This window comes from Mesoplodon bidens (assembly GCF_964165515.1).
Source record: "Mesoplodon bidens genome assembly, chromosome: 16".
NCBI classification, from domain to species: domain Eukaryota; kingdom Metazoa; phylum Chordata; class Mammalia; order Artiodactyla; family Ziphiidae; genus Mesoplodon; species Mesoplodon bidens.
In genome coordinates, this window is record NC_138173.1 from 66,285,629 (window position 1) to 66,311,472 (window position 25,844).

Genomic DNA, 25,844 nt, shown 5'->3' on the forward strand with positions numbered 1-25,844 from the left:
TTCCTTGCTGACAGGTTTGGTGATTTTGCACACCTCTCTGCTTTTGCACTTGGTGTCTTTCAGCTTGGATGTCCCTGTCTCTCACCTATTCATTCATTCATTTAACAAAGTTTTTGCTGAGCTCCCAACCACTCACACTGAAAAGTCATCTCAGTCAGCCTTTCCTGGCCAGTCCCACTGGATTTACCACTCCTGTTTCGAAGTCTCTTTACTTTTTCTGTATCTCTGTGACTAACTTGAGAGCAGGAAAAAAAAAAGTCCTTTTCCCCACTGGACTTAATTGCTCTGAATCCAGGTCCTAATACCATGGGTGGCACGTAGTAGGAGCTTAATAAATATCTGTTGAATGAATACATGAATGTTGATCATCTCCACATCTGGCCCCAATGCCAGAGAATGCAATAACTTGGCATCAGGCATAGCAGGGGGATCTGCAAAGCTCGGGCATTGGGAGGTCCTTCAGGAAGATGAAATCAGCAGCCGTGGAACAGCAGCCTGAGCTGGAATCTCTTTCCTTTAGGTACCAGGGGCTCAGCATCTCCAGAAGTGGGGTGGAGTTGGGCAGATCCCATGTGACGTACTGTTACCAGTGGATCTGGGCTTTTAAAATGATGATTAATGTTATTATTAATGATATTTCCTGATACAAGGAGAAAGGGCATCCTTTACAAGCACAGGGCTTGCTTCATGGAAAGCACCCAAAGTATGTTTGAATGGTGAATGTTGGTCTAGTCTACAGAGCACATCCAGTTAGTTGACAACTATGTATTGATTGCCTTTTAGGGGTCAGGTGATGCTCTGGGTGCAGGGCATTGGGGGTGGAAGTTCTGCAGTAAGCAAAATACAGAAGACCCCTGCCTTGGGGAGCTCACATTCTAGAGGGAACAAGGAATTGAGCTAAGCTATTAATTTGAATTTTCTCTCTCCTCCAGAGGTGGCCAGCTGCCCTCCCCGCCCCCCACCCCCCCATCCCAGAATTTTCCTCCTCTTTTGTAGAGCAGTGGTTCTCAACTAGGGGATGAGTTTGCACCCCAGAAGATATTTGACAATGTCTGGAGATAGTTTTGTTTGCCATGAGCTAGGTGTGTCTGTATTACTAGCATCTAGGAGATAGACGATGAAGATGCTACCCAGCATCCTACCATGTACAAGACAGCCCCACAAGAAAGACTCTTACAGCCTGCAATACCAACAGCCCAACGTGGAGAGAGAAGGGGCTTCTTAGCCAGTGACTGCATTTCCCAGCTTCCTGTGAGGCTGGGTGTGACCACGTGATTGGTTCTCGCCAATGGTGTGTGAACAGGAGTGTGGTGCCCACACCCAGGTGCAGAGCTTTTAGTAAGTGGACGGACCTCCTTCCACTTCCTTAGGTTGGAGGAAGAGAACAATAAGGTCCCAGGTGACAACGGAGCCACCTGGAGCCCTAAATCGCCACGTGGGGAGAGCTGTCTAGCCATCAAAGACGCTTTCCTTGGACCGTCATGGGAATAAGTAATAAACTGCAGTGTTTTAACCCTATGCATTTCTGGGTCTCTCAGTGATAGCAAGTTAACCTACCCTGACTTCTGTAGTCTTGACAATGGTTCTTCAATGAGAAGAATAGCCAACATTTATTGAGCACACAATATGAGACAGACACTAAGCTCTTTAAATGGAAGATCCCATTTTGTCATCATACCAACCCTATGAAATAGGTACTATCATTACCCGTTTTTTTACAGATAAAGAAACAAAAGTTCAAGGAGGTGAGCAGGGCACTTAAGTACCAAATGGAAGTTTTATGCCAGATTCCAGCCTCAACCACTGAAAGCCACTTCCTTTCTCCATCCTTAATATCTCTTCATTTGAGCATCATCTCCCCGCAGGGTCACCATAACTGTTCTCTCTTTGGTCCCTCTGCCTCCACTGTGGACACTGCAGATAGGCTGACTTTTTTTTTTTGCGGTATGCGGGCCTCTCACCGCTGTGGCCCCTCCCGTTGCGGAGCACAGGCTCCAGACGCGCAGGCTCAGTGGCCATGGCTCACAGGCCCAGCCACTCCGCGGCATGTGGGATCTTCCCGTACCGGGGCACAAACCCGTGTCCCCTGCATCGGCAGGCGGACTCTCAACCACTGCGCCACCAGGGAAGCCCATAGGCTGACTTTTTGAAAACCAAATCTGAACCTGTTTCTTTCCTGCCCAGCTTCCTTCATGGATTCCCCATTGCCCTCAGGATAAAGTATGCCCTCTGTGCCAGGGCAGGACCATCCCCCTGTGGCCTCCCCCAGCTTCCTCTGCTAATTTCATCATCTCTTGCTGCTTCTCCTTTAGGCCATACACCCTGGGCTTTGGCTGTACTGCAAGAGGAAAGGATTATTCTTTTTCCAAAATTAGTCTTGCTCTGCAGAGGGAATCACAGTTAAAGTAACAAGCTTCCCCTGTGTATTCTTAAGAGTTCAAGCAAGGATTGTTTGACCATCTCCTGGGAACACTGTTGAAAAGATTCTTATATTGGGTGGGAGGTTCATTCCAACCAGCCATTGCGACGGTTCTGCAAAACACAGCTAATTGCATAATGTAAAATGAACCCAGTTTTTCAACTTCGTTCAGCTCTCAGATTCTATTTGTTCTATTAAAGACCGTGTTGACTTTGGAGACTAATTTGGCAGCCTCACACTATAGCAACTTTACTCCTAAGTACACTCCCCAGAGAACTCTCATGTGCAAAGGAGAAATGTAGGATTTATAACGCAGAAAACTGCTAAGCTAAATGTCCATCCACAGGAGAATGGATGAAATAAACTCCTACAAAGAGTATGATGGAGGAGTGAAAATAAATAAACGAGAGCTACGTGTGGCAAATACAGATGAATCTCAAAAACGTAACGTTAAGCATAAAAAGCACTTCGAAGAAGGATAAGGTAGAGTATGATGTCATAAATAATGTTATATATTGTGCCAGTCAGGGTCCCAGCAGGAAACAAAAGGCACACTTGGAATTCTAAAGAGAAGGAAAGGAAAGAATCATTTATAGAGGTGGCAGGTGTGATAGATTGTTTCATGGCCACAGATTCCTCCCATCCCATTATGTATTCTTCCTTTGCTGCTCCTTTCATCCAGATGCGGAATTAGTTTCCATCCCTTTTAATCTGGGCTGGTTTTGTGACTTGTTTGAACGAACGGATTATGGCAAAACTGACTTGGAGTGAATTCCAGAGGCCTTGCAATTTCTGCCTTCACCCTTTTGGAATGCTTCAGATATCATGAAAAGAAGCCCACACTAGCCTACTGGAGGCCTCATGGAGAGAAAGACCCAACCACCAGCCAACAGCCACCACCTGATACCTGAGTGAGACCAGCCGGGACCAGCCAGCCCCCAGGTGAACATCTGTTGGTTACTAATGTATCAGTGAGTCCAGCCATGACCGCTGCGAGCAGAAGAGCTTCCTAGCTGAGCCCTGCTCAGATCGCCAGCCCACAGAATTATGAATTAAAAAGCTAGTTAAACTAGAGAAAGCCCTCGCACAGAAATGAAGACCCAACACAGCCAAAAATAAATAAGTAAATAAATTAAAAAAAAAAAAAAAAAAGCTAGTTAATGTTTCAAGCCGGTAAGTTGTAGGGTGGTTTGTTATGGACATACAATCAACCTTGAAGAGTTAAGGAGCCAAGAAGTGCTGAGGCCTCTAGGAACTACCAAGGCGGGAGTTTCCAAAGCAGTGCAGCAGCGTTTGCTACAGGAATGCAGTGGGGGAGCTGGAGTCTCATCAGGGGGGCCACCTCAGAACCCCAGAACGGCAGCAGAGATTGAGTTGGGGAGAAGTGAGTACTCCAATCTCTCTCTCTTCCTCCCCCCATTCTCCTTCCAGGCCCTCCTACTGGCTGAGCCTGGTCAGAAACCAGAAAGCAAGGGAGATCGGGAGATGCCATTTTTGGGGGTCAGCCCCCTCGGGCACAGAGAATGGATGTGGCTGGGACTGGGGGCAAATGGAGAATATACCAGGACGGGGTTGCTCCCAAACAACAGACTGTAAGGACTGCTGTTCTCGTTTAAAGGAATGAGAAACCGCACATCAGGAGAGAGGTTATCTCTGGGCAAGGAGGGATTTCTACCTTGAAGAAAGTAGGGGGTGCTTTCATATATATATGTTTCCATATAGGCTCCACGTGCGAGGGAAGGAAAGGCATTTTAGGCAGGCTCACTGCACCTGACCCTCCGCCATGCCCTTTCACAGAAGCTGTATATAAACTAGGTGTGTAGAACCATCCCATGAAAGTGTGGGGTAAATTACCTCTTCTTCCCAGGTAAGAGGGTCAGAGGGTGAGAGCGACCCCTGGCCCTGTTGCTCGGCGCAAGGGCTGCCGAGTTTCAGATTTAAGTCCATCCACCTCCAGCACCTTTGTCTGGATGAAAGACCCTCCCTGGTGTCATGGCAGGTACATACGTTTTGCCCATATCTCTCTGTTCCTTCTCTGTTTCTCCCTTCTTTTTTTTTTTACATCTTTATTGGAGTATAATTGCTTTACAATGGTGTGTTAGTTTCTGCTTTATAACAAAGTGAATCAGCTATACATATACATATATCCCCATATCTCCTCCCTCTTGTGTCTCCCTCCCTCCCACTCTCCCTATCCCACCCTTCTAGGTGGTCACAGAGCACCGAGCTGATCTCCCTGTGTTATGCGGCTGCTTCCCACTAGCTAGCTATTTTACGTTTGGTAGTGTATATATGTCCATGCCACTCTCTCACGTTGTCCCAGCTTACCTTTCCCTTCTTTTCTTTTCAGCTGGAGGAAGAGATAAAATGATCCCAGAATATTATTTGTCTAAAAGGAATGTTTAAGATAAAATAGGGTATGTGAGACCTGCCATTAATCGTCCCCACAGCACCTGGCCTAGGTGGGAGCTGGGATCTATGGTGATGGATAGGAATGTTTTTCGAATTCAGCTGTCAAAGCCCGGCACTCATCCCTGCCTCCTGGGTGGAAAATTTACAGTCTTCCTCTTTAGTGGCATCTTAAGACACACAGGCACTTTTGTTTCCATGGAGAGCCCACTCTTCCCTCTAAGGTAAATTGCCCGCTTGCCTACCCTTCCTCCCGTCTTTCCCTCTTTCTCTCTGTTTCTCCCTTTCCTTCTCTTTCTCTTTCATTTGCTCCCCAATCTCCTCTACCCTTTCCTCCTTCCACTGAGCTTCCTGCCAGCCACAGGGCGGAACGATAGCCTTTATTCTCCCCGCAGGGGAGGGCAGTGCGTGTCCTTCCCTGATGCTCCTGTGGAGAGGTTCTCAGAAGCCTCTGAGGCTGAGAAATTTCACCCTAGATCTTTGGATTGTTGTCTTCCTAAGAGCTTATTTTGCAAAGAGCTCAGAGCCGGGGAGCAAGGCTGGCCCCAGGTCCCGGGAGGATGTTGCTGGTGGCCCCAGGCATCTCACTTCATCTCTCAGTTTCTTCACTTGCAAAGTGAGACTCAGTCTCCCCAGAGACATCATGAAAAAATGCTGGTGAGGGTGGCAAATAGATTCCTTCCTGTTGGTCACCCAGGTCACAGCTGACACCTCTGCCTTTTGGCCCTGAAGTTTATTTATTAACAGCCTTCAAAGGGGGACAGGGGCCTCCTGGGGGTGGAGCCCTAAGAGGCCGAAAGCCATGGACTTGGGCAGGTAGAGCAGGTGGGGCGCTCTGGGGCTGCTTTTGTAGTTTCTGCGGAGTTTCAGAAATGCCAGTAACCATCAAGAGCTGTGCCTGGGTGTTTGGAATGGAAGAGGAAGATAAAGCTAGTCTCAGAGTGTGTGTCTCTTGCCTGTAAGGAGCTCTAAATATGTGCCTCTGAGCACACACATGAGCACACACATGAGCACACCTACATGTGTCTGTGTGCGTGTGTCTGAATGGATAGTGTGAAGGTGAGTCTGTGCATACACACGAGAGTCTGCGTGCATGTACGCATGCATAGTATGAACGTAGGTCTGTGTACACATAAGCACCCCTACGTGTGCACATGGCAATGGCGTGTGTGTGTGTGCACGTGCACGCTCCCCATGGGTGGGCCTCAGGCAGTTTGATCAAGAGCCATCACTTATTTTGCATCTGGCTGGAGGGTCCAGTTACAGAATATGAATCCTTAACATATAGGAGAACGCTCAGATGCTCAGCTGAGTGGATGAGGTTGGTTTGGGAGGCTCGGTGCCCTAAACAGAAGCCCCTCTATCCCCACACCGCCTGCGTGGGAGTGAGGTCTTTGCCTGAGAGCAGATTTGTGTCCCTGTGGCCTCGTTTTGCTCTGGGATAGGACTTGGTGGCAGGGAACTCAAGCTCAGGTGTTCATGCATTTCCCGAATTCGTCTGATTTTAATCAGGATTTCGTTAGGAGTAACTGCATGTGTGTGTGTGTGCTTGGCTCCAGCTAAATATGTGGTGATGCTTCTTTCCTTTTATCCTTCCTACCCCGCGCCTTCCCTCTCCCTCTCCCTCCCACACATACTGTGCATCTTCTCTTTGCCAGGCCCTGTGCCATGGGCTAAGGATGCAAAGATGATTCAGAAATAGTCCCCATCGTGAGAAACAACCAGTGTACTTAGGGTAAAAGGTAAGCAAGCTGCAGTAACAGAACATAGCCGTGGAGGGGACACAGGGCATTCTGGGGGCACAGACGGGAGCCCCTAGTCTCTCAGGGACCCCATGAAAGGCTTCCAGGATACAGTGATGCTTGAACTAGATCTAGAAAGTGGAGGAATTCACCAGCTTTGTAAGAATAGCTGCTATTGTTTCCAGGAGATGGTACTTTGGGGCACAGATCAGAGTCATCTACTCATGTTTGGAGGACTCTAAGAGGTCATAGGGTCTTTGTTAAAAATGATTGGTCTGTGATACAGCTTTGTACTAGAAAGATCATGAAATGGGATGGCAAGCAATGCAGGGCAAGCAAGGATTAGAAGACGAGCCCTCTTTACTTCTTCTATTTGCCAATTTAGTCTTCCGAAGGAGGAAGGAATGAGTGTGAACAAGGGAATGAGCACTTACTGAGCACCTACTGTGTGTCAGGCGCCTCTTGTCTCATTTTGTCCTCACCGACAGCTCTGTAGGTAGTAGGTTGGTTAACCCCATTGTACAGCTGGGGAGACTGAGACTCAGGTCTCAGACCAGGCAAAGAACAGGACTTTGAATCACAATCTGTATGGCTCAATTCCCAAGCCTGTGTCTCTTTCCAACAAACACCATTGCCTACAAGAATCTTCTATAGAGAACATAGCACTGTGGCCAATAGACTTTTTGTCAAGGATCATAAACTTGGAATTCAGTATAAAGTCACTACTGTTCCTCCCCAAAAGAAAAACCTGAATGCCTGCCCCTTTTGAAAAAACAGCATGTCTTGGTGGGATGGACTATTAATATACATTGTCATGACATCAGTAGTGCAGGCTCTTTCTTTTGGGGAGCCAGGATGTTGCTGATTTGCATACTGCTTTGCATTCATTTGCATTTACTCTCCATATGCAAAATCAAATGCAGCTAATTAGTGCAACCTTGTTACAATGAGAAGCAAACCCAGCCTTCTGTGCCAGGGCATATGGAGCCCAGAACTGGGACCCAAACCACCCAAAGCCAGTCACATCTTGGGTCAGACACACTGGAATGTTGAGAGGGAGATGCACACCCTGAATGAAAAGTAGGATGGCTGAGTACCATTATTTTTCAACTATTGTCCCTTTGAAGTAACTATGGCAAAGAGAGAGGGTGAGGAGAGAGAGAGAGAGAGAGTCAGAGATCAAAGGATGTGGCAGAATTTCCTCGGAGAAAGAGCACAGAATTTGGAGCCCAAAGGCCTCAGATGAAATCGGCATTGGAGTCTGGCTCTGCCACTTACAGTCTGGGGGACTTTGCACTTACAGCCTGTGTGGACTTGTAGGGATAAATGGGAATAAAATGGATGAGAATGTACTTTGCAAATGTTAAAGCGCAATATAGATGTCAGAGCTCCAGGCCAGACCACCTTGTGACAGAAGGCAGCACCAGGGTCAGCTGGGGACAGAGGCTCACAGTCTTGCAGGGTCCAGACCCCAAATATGATGGGAAACATATCTATGTCTGTCTCTATCTCTATCTCTAGCCCTATCAGCTAGCATTTAATGAGCACACGAACCAAGCACTGTGTTAAGTACATCACAATCATTATTTCACTGAATGATTCCCATGAACACTCTGAGAGATATGTATTATTATGACCCCATTTACAGGTACCACCACAGCAAAAACGTGCGTGCCAAGCACACCAAGAAAACTCTTGCCAGATGATTAGAACCTTCTCTCCCGAGCAGTGAGGGTGACATTCATGGTTTACACTGCCCTACCCCGCCCCCTTTTCTAGCCTCCATGCAGACTACGGTCTCTTTACTAAACAGCTTCTTTCACATTTGCCTAGATGGGACCATTTTGATTTGGTTTTGGCTTTTCTTCTATGTCCTCTGAGGACTCTTTTGTTTTTTTTCTCACCTGGTCATTTTGATTAGACTTGAGTATTTCAGCTCCATAGTCACATTTCATTACTTAGGACAGTCGCTGCAGAGAGCAGCTCCCATCGACCAAGGTAGATTGCATTATGGTTCACAAATTGGGATTTGTAAACCATAATGGAGGTGGGATTATACCCCATGAATATATAGGCTGGCCCTGTGGCTTTGCTCTGGCCAGTGACGTGTGAGTGGAAGTGGTATGTGTTGCTACTAGGCAGAAGACAGTGTGTGGTTTGTCCTGTATTTCTTTCCCTTCTGACCTGATGCCCAACTATGTTCTACATAGAAGCTGCTCCACAACGGGACCCCGGAATAGACGCACCGTGGAACTTCTGGTGGGCAAGTCATGTGAATAAGAAGTAAATCTCTATTGTTGCAAGCCTTCGAGCCTTGGAAGATGATTTGGTTCAGGAGATAACAGCCTATCCCGATGGAAGCATTCTCTTTCTATTGAATATTATGAGATTAGTGCTTGTATGAACTGACTAGTTATACTGTAGATAACTGGACACTTATCCCTATGATGTTGTCATCACTCAAAATATTTTGTACTTCCATTTTGAAAACTGCTTTAAAATTATAAAAGTACTACTACTACTGACAACAGCTAATGCTTTACAAGCATTATCATATTTAATCTTGACAACAGCCCTGTGAGGTAGGTTCTCTTAACTTCCATTTTCCAGACAAGAGAAACACGATCTCAGAAATGCTCAGTAATGAGTCAAGATCACACAGTTAAGAGGAGGGTCAAGATTTAAATCTGCATTCTTCTCAGGTACAAACCCTAATGTCATTCTTTTCTACTCATACCTTCCCCGCCAAAATGGATATTAACAAGCTGAGTCACACACCTGACTCATCAGAGGTGATTACAGATATTTTGGCTGCTTATGAAAAATCAAAATAGTTATTAAGTAATGAAAATTACATTGGTCTTGATATTAGAAGCTACGGAGGGGGTCGGTTTGTAGCTATTTCTTATAAGTGACCTTATTACGTGACCTTGGGCTAGATTTTTTTTCCTCTCTGCACCCTGGTATTTTCATCTGTAAAATGGAGCACTTTGCTTCAGACCACATGGTTCACGAATCTGAAGGATGGGGTCCTTCAACCCCCTAAAAATGTATGCAAAACATTGTATGTGTATTTTTTTCTGGGTAGAGGATCCATAATATTCATCAGGTCCTGGAAAAGTTCTGTGACACCCTAAAGATGAGGAACTCGAATTCTCTCCTTTGTTGAGTATGACTTATCCCTTTCCCCAGGAGTGGGTGTAGAAGCAAGGAGAATTCAGGCTGACTAAGTCACATTTGAGTTGTATACGTTGAGTGTCAGTTTTATCAAAGAATAACTGGAAGGCAAGCTGTATCAGTTTAGTAAAAATAATCATGAAAAAATGTTTCTGTCTCACATTCCTGTGGCTCCTTGCTGCTTACACTGCACAGAAGCTGTTCTTTTGTCTCCCTGGCCAGGGACTGTGTCATTAGTTGTGGCTATTGGTCATTTCCTGTCTCGCTCAGCCAAATAATCATGTTATTTTGACTGGGATGAGAATGGGTCCAGAGCTGTGAACTTAGTCTCACAGTAACTGGCAGATGCCTTTCCTGGAATGTGGGAGGAAAGGAAAACAGGGCAGGAAAATAACATTCATGGAGTGTCTACACTAACCAGACTCTCTGTTGGAAATTCATTCATTGTGATAAAGTCATGCATGTCTCTTTCCAGCCAATGTTTATTGGGTACCTATCATACCTTGGCCACTGTTCTAGGTTCTGGGGATATAAAAGTGAGCAATCAGACAAAAAAGGCCCCACATTCCTGGAATCTATATTCTGGTGGGAGAGATAAAATATATTAGTAAAAAAATTACTAAACTATATATGTTTCACATATGCTACTTCAGGGCAGTATGGCAAGATGTCCTACATAGTATGACCTCCATACTTCAGGTGAGGAAACTACAGATTAGAGACAAGAACTAACTCAACCAGTGTCACATAACAGGTAAAAGGCATGACTTGAGCTTTCAAAGTTAGATTTTTCTGGCTCCCAGATTGCTTTTCCCTCGGAAAGCAGTGGCCATGACCTAAAAGATTATCCTTTAGCTGTGAGCCTTTGAGTCAAATGTTCCTGAGGCTAATTCCATCCTGATGGAGATCTGAGTTTATATAGAGAAGGCCTACTCCCCTACCCTATTTGTACCCAGTTTGAAAAGTTCGGGGCCATAATTTATTCAAATCAGTTTCTTCCCCCTTCTATCTTTTACTTCTTCTTGGATTCTAATTACACACGTGTTGGATCGTGCTTGACATCATCTCACAGGTCTCTGAGTTTCTGTTTACTTTTCCTCAGTATTTTAAATCTCTGTTGCGTGGATTGGAGAGTTTCTATTGATCTTTCTATTACATATTTGCTGGTTGTTTTCTTCATTCTTTATCTGCTCCTTCATTAATACCTTATTTTGAAATTTTGTCTGATAATTACAACATCCTTTCCCATGCAATGACATTTTGTATTGCCTGACTTTTTCTCCTGAGTAGGCATTCCTCTTTTCTGTTTCTTTGCACGTGTAGTAATTTTTGATTGGAAATTGGACATTGTAGATAATACATAATAGTAAATCTGTATTATGTTGTCTTTTTCTGAGGATTATTGGATTTTTGTTATAGTAAGAACTCGACCTGCCTGGATTCAAAGGTATGTAGCACCTGATATATATATATTTTTTTAAGATTTTTCTTTTTAATTAATTTATATTTATTTTTGGCTGTGTTGGGGCTTCGTTTCTGTGCGTGGGCTTTCTCCAGTTGCGGCAAGCGGGGACCACTCTTCATTGCGGTGCGCGGGCCTCTCACTGTGGCGGCCTCTCTTGTTGCGGAGCACAGGCTCCAGACGCGCAGGCTCAGTAGCTGTGGTGCACGGGCTCAGCCGCTCCGCAGCACGTGGGATCTTCCCAGACCAGGGCCCGAACCCGTGTCCCCTGCATTGGCAGGCAGACTCCCAACCACTGCGCCACCAGGGAAGCCCCGCACCTGATATTTTTGCTCTATTCTTATGGCTTCCCACTGCTGCTCTTTTAGTGTGGCTCTCTGGGGGTCTCCCAGGTGCCTGTGTAAGTTGGATATTTGCCAAGAATTTGGGCAGCAATGGGACTCACACTTTCAGTAGTTATTTTTTTCTTCTATGATTCTCCCCTACTTTCTAGTTTGTCTGCTAATCTCGGGTTCTATTTCCTGCCATGTCAAGCCCATAAAACTTTAGTTTTCTGCTACCCAAGCTGTGCAAAATTGGGCATACACAGAGTTAAAGAACAAAACAAAACACCCCAGAAAAACCACAGATCTCACCCGTTGCAGCTCTACCTTTAAAGAGTAGGCTTCCTCCTGATCTCTTCACCCTTTTTCCTGGACCCTCTGAATCTCTTCTGTAAATGCAGAGTTTAGTGTCAGGGATTTGGGCTGAGATTACACTCAGTATTTGCATCTCATTACTTCTGTGGTTCTCTCATTGCCAGGAATTCCTCTTTAAATTTTCACCTGCTTTCCTAGCCCTATATTCTGATCTCTGGCACCTTGGGTCACAGAGGCTTCGGGTTTTCACAGTTGTAGCCCTGAGGGTTGTGGAGCACCTACAGGTCAGAAATCCACAAATTCCCAATTCTTTCCCCTTACAGTTGTGTTTTTTCCAAAATTAAACTCTTCTCTGGCTTCTGCTTTTGGATGCTTTCCAAAGCCTGTAAATAGTTTTTTTTTTGTTGTTGTTTGTTTGTTTTTAAATCAGGTTTTTATAATAGTCATCTACGGGAAGAATCATGTGACCATTCCATTCCTGTGCCATTTCTTCTAATTGGATTTGACTCTGGGAAAAATTTAAGATGTGCAGGATGGGGTGAAGTGTTTGTCTAGTTCAGACATCTTACTAGGCTGAGTCCCTTCTTTGGACTTTGGTCTCATTTCATTTCTCTTTGTCTCCTGTGTAAGTCATAGAGGCTATGCCCCCAAGTAAAATGTAAGCTCTGGAGGTTAGGGCTCTATATGCAATTGAGCTGGAGTAGACAAAGAGACAGTAATGATCGTAATCCTTGCCTGCAAGGAGAAGTCAGTCTTACTGGGGCGATGTGTAGATGAGCCTGGAGGAACTTTGATAGTTCAATGCTGAGTAACATGTTGACCATTGTGCTATAGAAGTTCAGGTGCCATTTGCTTTGCAACACATTGATTTAGAGATGCAGGTTTGAACGTAATAGAAAACACCTGTATGCTTTCTTTTGCAAACTCAAGTTTATTCAACTCTGTCACTCTCCTCTTTTGAATCTATGATTGGAATGTATTGTTTTTGCCTATCCAGTACCTACCCTACCTTCTGATCCAATATCCCAATTTTTCCTTGGGGGACCACCCTGGAATCATCCACAGGAGTGGTGACTGAGTGAGGTGGGCACGTATACAGGCTAATTAGAATATCCCGTCCTCTGACTACAATGATTAAAGAATGTAATGTGATCCACATTGGTCCACTGTGATTCATTCCCTAGACTTTTGTTAGAAACTTAGGGGAAAAGATGTCCTTCATCTGGAATTGATGAGAAGATAGGATATAATCTTTACTAACTTTGCACTACTAATAACTGCAGATAAAAATAAAAAATAAAATAAAAATGTGGACCTGGCCATTTGTCCTTTCAATCCTATTTCTGGAGCTATGGAAGCCACCTTGACATCTCTTGGGAAGAGTCTGCTTCAGAGAAAGCAACACAAGAGAAATTAGACGTGAGAAATGAGATAAGGTATTCATTTGGCCTCCTGAAAGTAGATATGTCTGACCTTTTTTATACCTGAAGTTTATACCTAAACTTTTTAGTTACCTGAGCCCATAAATTCCTTTTATGCTTATGCCAATTTGAGTTGAGTTTCTGTCACTTATAACCCAAGGAGCCCTGACTAAATAATAATAATTTGTTGTCACTTTAAGCCTCTATGAGATAAGATTAGAACTGATGGGCTTCATGATTACAGTGGGTTGAATAGTGTCCCCTTAAAATTTATGTCAGCCTGGACCCTCAGAATGTGAGCTTATTTTGAAATAGGGTCTTTGCAGATGTAATTCATTGAGGTCTCTAAATCCAATGGCTGCTGTCCTTACAGGAAGAGGTGAGAACACACAGAGACACAGAATAGATGAAGATGGAAACAGAGATTGGAGTGGTGCACCTATAAAGACAAGGAAGTGAAGGATTGCCAGGAGCCACCAGAACTTGGAAGAGGCAAGGACGGATCCTCCACTAGACCCTCCAAAGGGAGCAGGGCCCTGCCAACACCTTGACTTCAGACTTCTGGACTCCAGACTGTGATGGTATACATTTCTGTTATTTTAAGCCACTCTATGTGTAGTAACTTGTTATGACAGTCCTAGGAAATTAATGCAATGATCTAACTCCTACTTATTTTTCCAACCTCATTGTAGAGACAGCAGATAATAGTACAGACCCTGAAATTGGGCTTTCTGGATTCTACTTTTGGCCTTTTCACTTTAACCTTTCTGAGTCTCAGTTTTCTAAGGGAGCTAATGACAGTAATAATTCACTTCTTAAGTTTGTTGCGAGAATAAAATGAGTCATTTAAAGGCATTTAAAACAGCTTTTGACACAAATGATACACTCAGTAAATGATGGTTGTTGTTATTATTATTATTTTGTATTTGCATTACCATCCCCACTGTCTCCTGCGAAGTTCCCACAAGCGCTGCTTATTCCAACTATAGGAAACTATTTGTACTTCCGCAAATGAAACTAAGGCCAGGAGAGTTTAAGGAACTTCTTGCCCATGATCGAACAGCTCCTGCGTGTCAGATTTGGAATTCAAATCCTGGTCGGTCTGCGTCCATGCCAGGCGCAATGGGTCATTCCAGAGCAAGAGTAGTGAGTGGCACAGAAGGACCCCCTGTATCTCCCTCTCTTTCCCTTTATCCTGAGCCCTCTCCTCTAGCTCTGTCAAGGCTTTTGATACCATTCAGTTATCAGACTGTTGTCTTGGGTGACGGTGTGTGCTCTGAAAGGAATTGTGACTCTTTCTGAGACTGACTGGAGTTCTCTTCTCGAGGATAATAGGCCCCTCTTCCTGTCTCTAAAATCATTAAATAGCTTTGTTTTTTGGAGGTTGGGGGGAACTTAGAAATCTCATTACTCCCATTTGTGATATTTGCAATCAGTGAAGACATGCCCTAAAAGCACATTTTATATGCTCAGAAAGAGACAGACTGGGAAGGAAGCCTCGTAAACCTGAAGCAGATATTTCTGATAAAAGCGTGCAGAAAACACACTCTTATTTACCTCCATGTTCTGCAAACTTTGCCATGGAAACGTTGTATTGATTCTGTCTCCGTCTCTGTCAACATGGTTACCCTTTGGGTCAATACATCCTGATTATCTATTGCAGGACAGTTTGGAATGAAGAAATGAGTTTTTGATGTTTCTATCCAAGAAGTTTTCTTTGTGTTAAGGTAATTTTTTGACACTCTGCCAAAACCCCAGAGAGGAGTTACCAGCATCTCTCTCTCTCTCTCTCCACACACACACACACATGCTGATCTATTTATATGTCTATCTATGCTGATATCTATATTTATCTGTTTATAGATAAATATACTTATTTATCTATAGATAAGTATCAGAATATATAGAGATATAGATACAGATGTGCATACATATACAAATATATAAATAAATTATATAAATATAAATTACATTATATAAATGAACATACATATTCATATAGATAAATGTACCTATAATATTTAAATATTTAAGTATAATTTGTATATATATTAAAGCTCCCAGCTCTCATCATAGGTGTTTTCCTTCGTGCCTTCCTTCTGCCTGGCTCTCTCCTCTATGTCTCTGTTTCTCTTCACGTGTCTCCATGGCTCTTGCAGTGCCTTCAGTTTACCCAGTTCTCTCGTCTGCATTTCTCCATTTTTATCTCAGCCCTCTTTATCTCTCAATAAAACTGCCATTGTCTATCTGTCAGGAGAAAATAATTTTTTCCCCTAAGTCTGGGAAGAAGTGCCAATCCCATTAGCTTTCCCTCCTTCCTAAGTTGTTATGTGTGTATCAAGAAGTCGTTTTTATTTTTTCTCTCCTCCTGCCCATTGCCCATCCTGTTACATCAAGTTTTATTCCATAAGACTCTAGAGCAGGGGCAGCAAACATTTCCTGTAAAGGACCAGATTGTACTCATCTTCGACTTTGCCAGTCATATAGTCTCTGTCACTGTTACTGGTCTTGCCAGACCGTGCAAGACCATGTGTAAACGGACAGTGTGTACAACTTTGTTTTACAAAGATAAAGTAGTTTGCCAACCCCTATTCTAGAATACCCCCTGTGGGAGATGGGGCACCTCCTGATGCAGTTCTGATTTTCTTCCTTGCTCTCACCCTTTTGGTGTGGTTGCCCAAGATTACACAGAAAGAGCGGAGCCAGGATTGGAACGGACTGCCTGAATCCCAGCTTATGCTTATTTCCACTTCACCACACTTTTCTGAAGAATACAATTGTGATCTGCTGAGGCAGAGAGTGGAAGCCCTTCTCCTTTGTCAAAAACCTTTAATGGTTCCTCATTGCCCACTTGAGAAGGAGTCGTTCCCTAAGCCTGGCATCCAAGTCCACCAAAGCAGGAATCCATTGTCCTCCTTTGAGTGTCCGGCCCATTGTGCTTTACCTAAAATCTCTGCTGCATCCATCCATATTTGCTCACTCACTCTCCTCCTAGCATCTCAGGTGCATTTCCATTGCTGTTCCCAGCTCTGTATGGCTCCCCTCAATGGAACTCTTTTTTATTTTCCTACCCACTTATATGTCTTTCTCTTTCCTGATGTCTGTGCATCAGTCCAGGAAAAGATGCTAATGGTCCCCAATGAGTCATACAACCACCACTGGGCAAGTCTTTATTGCAGTGGGATTGGTTTTTGTGATGGGGCTCCTTGTATACTCCTGAGCCTGGGGATTGGGGTGGGCTACTCTGATTGAAGTTATATTAGGACCATTTGCAACAGAGGAGGGGAAGGTCCTCCAAGGTTGCAGAGGTCTTGGGCAGACAAAAGCAGTGTATATCCACTACATAGATGCCTATAAGTGTTCTTAAGACATAGCTTTGATTGTGCCACTTCCCTGCCGCAAGAAATAAAAGGGATCAATGCTTCAGCATGGCTATCAAGGTCTGGGGTCATGAGGCTCCAGCACTGTGGATGTCGGACCTTCCTGGAAGAGCTGGTTGGGCCACTGAGTACTTGAGGCCAAGGTCCTTGTACTCCCAAACACTGTCTTTACACGACTATCAAACTGGACTTTCTAAAAAGCACCAGTCATGTTCCAGCTTCCTTCTTATTTGTTTCTGATATTCTCTCTTTCTGGAATGATCTCTTCTCACTCCTCTGAACCCTCATGGAAGAAGTGCTTTACTTAAGATGCATTCTGATCATCTTCTGAAATCTTTCCTCATGTCCCTCTGCTTGAATCTTCACAGCCTCTAATTTATGTTGATCTTTATTTTGTGCAATTGTATCCTCTCCTCTAGGATAACACTGAGTAAGCTGAGTGCAGGGGTGCCTTTTTCTGATATATTTTTGTATCCTCTCTTGTTCATAGAATGTTCCTTTCACATAGAAGACACGGTTAGTATTTGCTGGATTGAGCTTAATTGAACCGAAATGAACATTCTACAGTCTGTCATTCATTTAGTATTTACATTTGTCAACTTCTATTGTTAATCACTTATTTAGGCATATTCTTCTAAGTTGTATCACCATTGCCTAGGTCATCAAAAGATGTATTATTCAATGGGCTAAGTGTTGACTGTGCGTCTGCTGTGTGCCAGGCACCATGTTAATTGCTGTGACCACAGCAGAGAACACGGCAGGTCTGGTCGCTGCCTCTGTAGAGCTTCTATTCTGGAGTTAGACAATAAAATGTGTACCTATGGAACCAGGTGCTGAGTGCTAAGATGCGAGAGGGATGGAGGAGCTGCCAGAGAATATGAGTGGGTTTGGAGGAAGGGTCGCTTCATCCACGTGTGTAAGGTGAATGACTTAGCAAAGTAACAGGTGAAAAATAACCATGTCCTTTCTTGGTTAGATCGGGTATCCCTTCTCCAGTGTACGCTGAACCCACACAGGGCTAAGCCCCTCTTCTATTCTGCTGGGTTTCCATGGTGCTCCCTTTTCTTCTTTCTCAGAGCATTTAACACATTATATTGAAATCTGCTCTTTAAAGTCTGGCTTACAGAAAACAGATTGCATCTCACTCAACCGGTCCGTCTCTGAGTGTCTAGCAGTATGCTTGCCACGTGGTGCATAAGAAGCATCTGTTTAATGCAAAACTAAGCTAACCAAGGTGAGCCTGAGTTGGATTGGGAGAAACAAGAGGTTTATCTGAAAGGTGCACAGACAGTGGTCCCCTTGTGGCCTGCATAAGGCACTCAAACTGTTCATAACGGCTCCTTGTTACAGAAGGAGGGCGGAAGGCTCCAGGTTACAGGGACAAAGGCTGATGTTCCGATGTTGTTTGAAGCAAGATAATCTCCCAGCTTCGAATAGGGAAGGCTATGACCCTCTGTGCTAGACATGAGGACAAGTGACCTTGACATATAACTGCTGGTTGAGAGATGCAGTTATTATCTTCCACCAGGAGGTTACTGGAAAGTACACCTCCCTCCTAATTCTGAAAGCCAGGGCCGTGGCCTTGTCTCGGGCTCTGTCTTGTTTTGAAGAAGTCTGTGCTTTGGCACGTGCATCTGTTTTCCTTCTTTAGAAACAAAAATAGACTTAGTCCTTGGGTAAACTGTATTTTCTGGTGGGGGAGGGGTGCCAAAGTGGCATCAGCAAACGTTGAAAATGAACACTGGACCAGCAGATGCTCTTGGGCATCATCAGAGCTACCCCATGCAGTGGGAAGGAGTAGAAGAGAGTTGTGGTAATTATCCACTGTCGCCAGTGATGTGATAACTACCCCCCTGTTATCACTGTTCACAGTTCACATTCACTGTGCCCTAACTATGTGCCAGGCACCGTGTCAGTCACTTTACATGGACATTCTCATTGGTTCCAGAAAACAACCTCATGCAGTAGGGACTACCAGTATCCCCGCTTTGCAGACAGGAAACTGCAGCGTGGAATAAATGACCGAGCACTGTTCTGTTCCAAGCAGCCTGCTAATGGGCACATAAAGCTCGCGCAATCCTCCCAACAGCTCCCCGAAGTAGGTCCCGGCATCATCCCTCTTCTACCCATTATCCATGAGATAACTGAGACCCTGAGAGGTGAAGTCATTCACTCAGGGTGAAGCAGTGAATGGAGTTGGAGTTGGAACCATGTTTGCTTGTGTTAGGGACCCACTGAACCCCTCACTTTACTTCATAGGACAAATCTGCCTCTTCTGCCAGATATGTGTTTGCAGGTGACAAGCAGCTTGGGGAGTGTCTGGGGTCCTAAGAGTAACCAGGACATCTGAAGTTCAGAGACCTGAGTTTTGGGGGTTATTTTTTTGTTTTTTTAATAAAAAAATAATAGCACTCATTAACTTTGTGTCCCTATGTTCAGGGACGTGGCCCAGATTGTTTTAAATTCTAGCAGCTCCTCTATGATATGGTAGCCATTACCCCTGTTTTACAATATGGGGAATTGAGACTTTGGAAGGCTAAGCCATCTGCCCAATGTTACTGAGCTACTCAGTGATAAGAGAGGGCTCTGAATCTGGCTCTACCTAAGCCAGCGTGAGCTCTACCATGAGCACTTTCCCCTGGCTTTCAAGTCTATACCCATTACTCCCATTTTATATGAAAAACCACAGGGCAAAAATCTCTAGGAAGATAAAATTCCATCTGGAAAGGTTAAATCTTTTCATACAATCCAAACAGTTAGCCATATTAAATGTTTATAGTCAAGACTACTGCCTAGAGTATCATTCTTGAAGGGCTGGCTTCATGTGTATCCAGCCAGGGGATGTCATATAGGGCCCTGTGCTCAGCCGAGCTCCATGCTTGGTGTAATGTGCTTCCATTGCCATCTTGAAATTCTCAATCATTTTATCTTTGATCTTGAATTTTATAAGTGAAGTGTGGAGGGCAAGGGAACATGTAACTGACAAGAGGAGACAGGCACAGTATCGTATCTGTGGTTTAGCGCCACTCCATTCACACATAGTGTTTGCCATGCCCCATGATTCTGGAGGAAACTTAGAAAAATATTCACATTTAAGTTAATAGGTGTGGGTTCAAGTTGCTGCTCCATTCCTTTTAACTGTGAGACCTTGGATGTCTGCTAAAGTACCTCTCACTTGGAACATTTTCCATCTGGTTCTTCATCTTCTAATCTGCCCGGACTAATCAGCTCAAATGTGTCTCCTCCCTGAATCCCTACCTGACTCTACTTGAGAAAACTGAGTATAGAGAATTCAGGTATATCCTTCAGGGTCCCACAGTTTAATCTTGGATTCACACCTACCCATTATGCTATACTGTTATAGTTTCTCAAACATGCCATTCTTTCTCCTGCCTCAGGACCTTTGCACATGCTGTGACTTAGATAAACTCTTCACCACACTCTCAAGCTGGCCTCACAAGCCTGCCTCCTTCTGATCCTTCAGTCCTCAACTTCATTTCCCTCCTGCTTGAGGCGCTTCCTTGACCTCCAGTTTTCAGGTTGCCCTATGGCTCTTCTCTCCCAAAGCACCTTCCTCTCCTTCCTTCATGGTGCTGATCACAACTCTTAATTCTGTATTAATTCCTTCATTTGTTTTTTAATTCCTTCTTTTGTCTTAATTTGTTAATTAATTCCTTCATTTGTCTTCTTCCCTCTATAAACTCTAACAAGAACAGGGAAAATTATGGTTTCATAACTAGACCTTAACCATTACCTGACCCATGTCAGGTACATAGTGGGTACACAGTAAATCTTTTTTGGGGGGTATAGGATTAAACAAATTAAAGAGAAGTTATGAGCCAAGGGAGAGAAGGAGGAGAGAGCTGGAGAATGTAGAAATGCTTATTCTCTCTGTGGAATTTGGTGATGGAGTCATGTATGGCTGACTTTCAGAGGATATGGGAGCAAGGTATCTGGGCACATTTGTGAGGCTGTTGTGTGCTTTATGGCTTGGCCATCTCTGCAGGCACAGTTTCCTAAGGATGCTGCCGGGGCTGGAAAAGGGATTTCTGGTGAGCACAGCCCTCCCTGTAGTGTGCAGCTGCTGTGGAGGCCGGGGTCCAGCTGGAGCTTGTTGGAGGTCTGGCAGGTGGAGCAGCCTGCAGCGGTTTTCTTGCCTGGGCACTGACAGCATTCTGACTTCAAAGCTGGAACACACTGACCGGGAACACTGTGACCTTTGGCACAATTCCTTCCCTTTCCCTCCCCTGCTCCTGAGCGGGGAGGAGGGAGCCTAGCTCCCTTGCAAGGGCTCGCGCAAGCCTGGAGAGCAGTTTTTCCTTAGATCCAGAGACTAGGGGAAAGGAGAGGCAGAGGAGGGCCAGTGGCAGCTGCTTTTTTTTTTTTTTTTTTACATCTTTATTGGAGTATAATTGATTTATAATGAGCATCAGGGTAGCCAGATTGGATTCCACCATATTTGGAATTTGGTATTTTGGTAAATTGTGCATTGTCTTGAGAGGCTTTCTGTCCCTAGGCTCCAGCTATGAGTGGGACCTGCTCATGGGAGTATCTGCCTAGATTCTGGAACAATTAAAGAGTGGAGCCACCTCCCACCTACCAGTCCTTGTCATCCAGCTCCTCACGTGCCATCTGGTAATGGATGAATCAAATTGGATCTGACTTAGCTGATGGCTATTAAGGGCTCATTGAACCTCAGTTTTCTCATCTTTGAAATGGAGATAATACTAAATTTCCTAGGGCCATTATGAAGACTGAAGCTAATATGCATAAAATGCCCAGCACAATGTTTGGCCTGAGGCAGAAGGCAGTCAATAAATACGAATAGCTGCCCTCACCTCACAGAGTCATCATAGTTATCCTAGGCTACCTTTTCACTCTGGGAAATAGGGAACCTTATTGACATGACAACCTCTTAGCGGAGAAAACGGAGACTGGGAGGCTATCAAATGACTGTCTCACAACCACACTGCTAATACATGTTGAAATGGGGCCATCCATCCAGATCGGTCACACTCCATCTTGGGGCTTTCTCTCTCTTCTTCTTCTTCTTTTTTTTTTTTTTTTTTTTTTTTCCTTTGGCCTTGGCTTACTTCCCTGAGCAATAGAAGTAGAATATGGTTTACGTTGCTGACATCTGCAGAAGGCTTATAATTCTCACTATCGCCACTACTATCCGAACCAAACAGAGAGAGAGAGCTGTGCCAGCATTTGTAGAGGACTTGATAGTTTATGGGATACTTTCACCTACATTGTCTTTTTAGGGAATCCTCGGTCCTGCTGTTGTAGATGGAAAGAGTCTAGGAAGTACTGAGACAGTGACTTCCTGGGGATACTTTCCTCCAAGCGAAGGCCGTACTTGCATGTGCCACAAGGAGTAATCAGCTAATTCCTGGGACCTATACTTATGCGACCTGCTTTAATCTCAACTCTGCCATTTATGGGCTACCTGACCTCAACCATTCTGTGCCTTTTTCTTCATCTATAAGATGGGGATAATTAAAACAATATGAGACAACATACAGAAACCACTATCATGGAAGCTGGCACTCATGAGAACTCAATAAATAGTAGACACTATTGTTAGGCTGAGAAACACCCCTGTTCTTCTCTTACACTTCTGTTTTTGCAGCAACTGGGCAAAATCAAACTTAAAAATATTAAGTTGGAGGATACCAAAGAAACCTATGAGCGCTGGGGGAATTGGGCAGAAAACCCCAGTGTTCTAGGATAACCAGAAAAAGCAGTGACCAAGGGGGTGGCTTTGGTTCAGGACCAAGGACAGCTCCAACTTGCTCCCTCCCCTCTATGGGGACACTCCATGTCTATAGAGTCTGTGGAAGAAGTCTTCTACTTCAGGGCTTCCCTATTCGGTACTTGTCACAGTCTCACAATCTCTCTGCATTTGCCCATGCCATTCCTCCTCTTCCTCTCTTATCATGAACTATTTCTAACATAGCAAGACGCACAGGGAATAGAATGGTCACCCTTGCACCTATCACTCCAATTTAACACATGTTGGCATTTGCCACAGTTGCCTCTGATGTTTTGTTTTGTTTTTGGAAATGACACTGTAGAGGCCACTGAAATTCCCTTTGTGGCCCTCTCCCCGCCCCCATCACATGCCTCTCCTTCCTGCCCAGAGGTGACCGCTGTTCTAAGGCTGGTGTGCAGCCTTCCGTGTCTTCCTTCTACCACCACCAGCTTCCTTCCACTCATCTGAGGCCTCCGCACTTTTAAGATCCAGGTCAAAGCCCCTACTCCCCAGTTCATGATGACCTTTCTTTTTATTTTATTTTATTTTTTTATGCGGTACACGGGCCTCTCACTGTTGTGGGCTCTCCCGTTGTGGAGCACAGGCTCCGGACGCAGGCTCAGCGGCCATGGCTCATGGGCCCAGCCACTCCGCGGCATGTGGCATCTTCCCGGACCGGGGCACGAACCCGTGTCCCCTACATCGGCAGGTGGACTCTCAACCACTGCGCCACCAGGGAAGCCCCATGATGGCCTTTCTTGCAGAGCATTTTGGAGGGTTTTCGAGGATTTCTCTTTTATCCTTTTAATCAGCTATCAAACATGTGCTGAACAGGCCCTGTTTGGAGGCAGCGCTCTTTTACTTGCTGGAGTGACGAAAATGAATTCCACATGGTGCCTGCCTCTGAGAACTCACAGAACATGGCACGTGGCTTAATAGCATCTGGCAGTGAGAGAGGAAGCCTGTTGGGAGAGGGGCCCACCTTCGGAAGTCGGCCACAGCTCCCACACAGGAATCAGATCTCACACAAACCCTCGAGACCTTGAGACCAGAAGACTGGAAGCAGTATGAGAATAGGAAGCAAGGTATAAGTTCCTGTGACCTGTCAGGCCTTGTGTGGGGCAATTTAAACATATCATCTCATTTCATGTTCCACAAATTAGGGAAATGAGTGTCACTCCCTTCCAAGGCCTGGAGAGCCACCAAACCTGGTCAGAAGTGCAGCTCATATTTGAGTTAGGGCTTTCTAATGTCAATGTCTGTATTTATCTGGCTTCCTCTTTCGACTATGAACAACTTGAGACAGAGATGGAACCCAATTCATCTCTGGTTCCCGGGCCCAGCGCTGTCCCTTAGCAGATATTTCATTCATGCAAAGTTATATTGTGATCGATCTCTGGGGTACAAAGGAAACAAGGACATGGGGGTCCTGCCCTCGAGGAGTTTACCATCTAGAAAACAGGCAGGCTTTGGTAACCATGCAGGAGAGTAGTGTGCAAATGTCAGTCACATAGCATGGGATTACCACTCTCAGTGAGAGACGGCACTGTATTTTCTTGGTTGGCCTTGCCTTTTAAAAACAGGAGACCAAAGCACCTCGGGACACAGCGTTCCCTGGGGACTCCCGCATTGCACAGTCAGGCCAGCTCTGTTTTCGCAAGGTCTAACACACCTGGCTCCACCCCTGGCTTCTCCGTCTGCCCTTTGTTCTGTCACCCTTCCGACTTTGGGCGCAAACTTGCCATGTGGGTTCTCTGCTCTCTCGTCTCCCTTTGGCATCTCTTGCTGTCTTTTTTAATTTTTTATTTACTTTTATATTCTTATTTTTTTTTGCGGTACATGGGCCTCTCACTGTTGTGGCCTCTCCCGTTGTGGAGCACAGGCTCCAGATGCACAGGCTCAGCGGCCATGGCTCACGGGCCCAGCCGCTCCGCGGCATGTGGGATCTTCCCGGACCGGGGCACGAACCCGTGTCCCCTGCATCGGCAGGCGGACTCTCAACCACTGCGCCACCAGGGAAGCCCTCTCTTGCTGTCTTGATGAACATCTGCTCCAACCTGTGATGCCCTATCAGCTGAACCAAACCCCACCCACCCTGGTTCTCCTTTCTCCTTCCGTTCACTACCTCCAAGGTCAGAAGGATGTGGCTTCAGATGTAAGCTACAACCTAATGCCCCTTCCAGGACCCATGTCTTCTCTAAAACAGAGTCTAGGGCAGGGGCTCTTAACCTCTGGGTGGCATGAGCAACCTTGGCAGATTGGTGAAGCCTATGACCCCTCCTCATAAAAAACTAGTTATACGGAGATATAGTTATCAGTCGATAGATAACTATATTTGTTACCATTACTGAGCTTCAAACACATATTAAAACAACAGACATGGGCTTCCCTGGTGGCACAGTGGTTGAGAGTCCGCCTGCCGATGCAGGGGACACGGGTTCGTGCCCCGGTCCGGGAAGATCCCACATGCCGTGAAGCGGCTGGGCCCGTGGGCCATGGCCGCTGAGCCTGCGTGTCCGGAGCCTGTGCTCCGCAACGGGAGAGGCCGCAACAGTGAGAGGTCCGCGTACCACAAAAAAAAAAAAAAAACTCACCAGACATCTATTTTCTCACAGTTTCTGTGGGTCAGGAATCTGGGCGTGGCTTAGCTGGGTCTTCTGGTTCAGGATCTCTCATGAGGCTGCAATCCAGGTGTTGGCCAGGGTCACAGTAATCTTAAGATTAACTGGGGACGGATCTGCTTCCCAAGCTCACTCACGCGGTTGTTGGCAGGATTTGGTTCCTCATGGGAGGTTGAACTGATGGCTTTAGTTCCTCTCTGTTGACCAGAGGTGACCCTTACTTCCTCTCTCTGTAGAGCAACTCACAACATGGCAGCTGCTGCATGAGAATGAGTGAGAAGAAGTAGGATTAAGATGGAGGCCACCATCTTTTATAACCTCATCTTGTAAGTGGCATCCCATCACTCTCGCCATACTCTGTTCATTAGAAGCAAGTAACTAGTTTCAGCTCACACTCATGGGAGAGGATTATCAGCAGGTGAATACCAGGAGATGGGATCTTAAAGGATCATCCTAGAGGCCTGGCTACACAAGTACAGTATGCATTTATTTATGAAGGTGTTAAATAAGATCTGAGAGGTCCAATAACTAAGGTGACTTTGAAGTAGACATGAATACAGGCACACCTTAGAGATATTGCAGGTTTGGTTCCAGACAACTGCAATAAAGCAAATATCACAATAAAGTGAAGCACATGAATTCTTGGTTTTCTGGTGCATATAAAAGTTATGTTTATACTATACTGTAGTCTATTAAGTGTGCAATAGCATTATGTCTTTAAAAAAAAGTACAGACCTTAATTAAACAATACTTTATTGCTAAAAAAATGCTAATGGTCATCTGATAACTCAGGGTTTTCACAAAACTTCAGTCTGTAAAA

At 45.0% G+C, this 25,844-nt stretch overlaps 1 long non-coding RNA gene across 22 annotated transcripts in view; it reads left to right on the top strand.

Annotated features, from left to right (window-relative positions):
* Nucleotides 1-25,844, top strand: part of LOC308630271 — a 369,427-nt gene that overhangs the window by 268,182 nt on the left and 75,401 nt on the right. For 21 of the 22 annotated variants that reach the window (XR_014017791.1, XR_014017792.1, XR_014017793.1 and 18 more), the window contains one exon: nt 13,642-13,849. This is a non-coding gene — a long non-coding RNA (uncharacterized lncRNA). Of the gene's footprint in view, nt 1-3,101; nt 3,362-13,641; nt 13,850-25,844 lie in introns of all 22 variants that reach the window. The other variant, XR_014017800.1, reaches the window with a different exon arrangement.